Source organism: Cryptomeria japonica, unplaced genomic scaffold (assembly GCF_030272615.1).
Source record: "Cryptomeria japonica unplaced genomic scaffold, Sugi_1.0 HiC_scaffold_326, whole genome shotgun sequence".
Taxonomy (NCBI): Eukaryota; Viridiplantae; Streptophyta; class Pinopsida; order Cupressales; family Cupressaceae; genus Cryptomeria; species Cryptomeria japonica.
In genome coordinates, this window is record NW_026729148.1 from 70,326 (window position 1) to 72,500 (window position 2,175).

General features: G+C 60.7%; 1 non-coding gene across 1 annotated transcript; it reads left to right on the forward strand.

Moving 5' to 3' along the window:
- The first annotated feature begins 1,924 nt into the window (after window positions 1-1,924).
- LOC131870416 (5S ribosomal RNA) lies at window positions 1,925-2,043 on the forward strand. Its single transcript, XR_009368727.1, has one exon. It is a non-coding gene; the product is annotated as a 5S ribosomal RNA (ribosomal RNA).
- The last annotated feature ends 132 nt before the right edge of the window (window positions 2,044-2,175 follow it).

The following is a 2,175-nucleotide window of genomic DNA, read 5'->3' on the forward strand; positions in this document are numbered from 1 at the left end:
TGATGCGCTGCCTTCACTAATTTCCAGAAAAGGCAAAAAAAAACGATATTTTAAAATTTCCGTTCTGAAAGATAGTGAAAAAAACGGAACGCGGGTGCCATCTTGAGCCCTTCCTGGTGCGCAGCCCAGGCAAGTTGTGCGCACCAAGGTGCCCACCCTGGCGGAGGTGCGCGCCCGGGGCAAACCGGGCTCCGACTTCGTGCACTGCATGGTGCCCACCAAGGCGCGCAACCCAGCCAAGGTGCCCACCGCAGCGAAGGTGCACGCGAGGTGCGCACCCGAGGTGCACACCCGGGGCAAACCGAGCTCCGACTTCGTGCACGCCGCACCTTGGAGCACACTTCAGAGCGCTCCTTGGTGCGCACCAGGGCGCGCAACCCAGCCAAGGTGCTCACCCCGGCGAAGGTGCACGCGAGGTGCGCACCCGGGGCAAGCCGGGCTCGGACTTCGTGCACGCCGCACCTTGGAGCACACATCGGAGCGCTCCCGGGTTCGCACCAGCATTGCGCACCTTTGATGCGCTGCCTTCACTAATTTCCAGAAAAGGCAAAAAAAAAAAAAAAACGAGATTTTAAAATTTCCGTTTTGAAAGATAGTGAAAAAAACGGAACGCGGGTGCCATCTTGAGCCCGCCCTGGTGTGCAGCCCAGGCAAGTTGTGCGCACCAAGGCACCCACCCTGGCCAAGGTGGGTCACGGGGTGGGTCCTAGGGTGGGTAACGGGGTGGGTACTAAGGTGCGTGCCAAGGTGGGTCATGGGGTGGGTGCCAAGGTGGGCACCAGGGTGGGTGTGCACCAACCCTAGCCAGGGTAGGTCACGGGGTGGTTGTCGGGGTGGGCGTCAAGGAGCCAAGGTGGGTGGCAAGTAGCCAAGTTGCGTGCCAAGGTGGGTGTCGGGGTGGGTGCCAAGGATCCAAGGTGGGTGCCAAGGAACCAAGGTGGGTGTCTGGGTGGGTGCCGAGGTGGGAGCCAGGGTGGGTCCCAAGGTGAGTGCAAAGGTGGGTGCCAGGGTCAAGGTGAGTGCCAATGTGGGTTCCAAGGTGCCAGGGTCAGGGTGAGTGCCAATGTGGGTTCAAAGGTGCTAAGTTGGGTGCGAGGTTGGGTGCGAGGGTGGGTGGGTGCCAAGGTGTGCTAGGTGGAAGCCCGGGTGGGTCGGCATCCCATGGGTGTCGAGTTGGGTGCCTGATGGGTGCTTCTTGTCAAGTTTTAGTCGTCGGGACTCATTTCGAGCCTTAGAGGTCGTTTCTTGTCCGGTTGCCCTGTCTTCGACCTGGGAACCCAATTTTGGTCCTCGGGTCCCATTTTTTTTTGTCTCGCATCCCACTTTTGGCCTGTGGCCTTTTCGGGGTCGATTCTCGTTTTGGGCATCAGAGCATGTTTCTTCTCCTAAAACCCAATATTTGTTTATTAAGTCTCGGAACACATTTTTGTTCTCGTGGACCCATCATGGGTCTTGGAACGCATTTGTGGTCCTTGGGTCCCATTTTGCATCCCGAAACTTGTGTTTTGGTGCTTGATCCCTATTTTGGGTGCCCACCTTGCACCAAGTGCGCACCCGGGGCAAACCGAGCGCCTTGGTGCACCGGGGCAAGATCGAGCGTGCACCCGAGGCGCCCCGAACATGCACCAAGGTGCACTCGGCCCACATGTGAGCGCAGGTCGTTGCGCCCGAGGTGGTGTGTGGGCACCGCGTTGCAGACGGGACACTGCACGCACACGACGCCCCGTCCAGGTGCACGCACGTAGGCCGGGCCGGGTGCACACCCGACGCCCTAGCAAGGTGCGCGCACCCGGGCAGGGCTCACACTTGGCGAACGGGGCGCACTTCGCGAGGGAGGGTGTGCACCTCGACGGGGGTGGGTGGCCGGGGTGGATTCGCACGTGGGTCGCGGTTTGCTAAGTACACACTGCGACAAGCTCATAACGGGTGCGATCATACCAGCGTTAGTGCACCGGATCCCATCAGAACTCCGCAGTTAAGCGCGCTTGGGCCGGAGTAGTACTGGGATGGGTGACCTCCCGGGAAGTCCCGGTGTTGCACCCTTTTTTAGTTTTTCGCCGGGCGTCGCAATGCTATTTGAATAAACCTTTTGCCCGTTTGCGTTCTCGTCGGGGCCGGGCCGGGCCGGGGTGCGCTGCCCGCACTACCGCGCGCGCGGGGGCGACACCGAGCGCG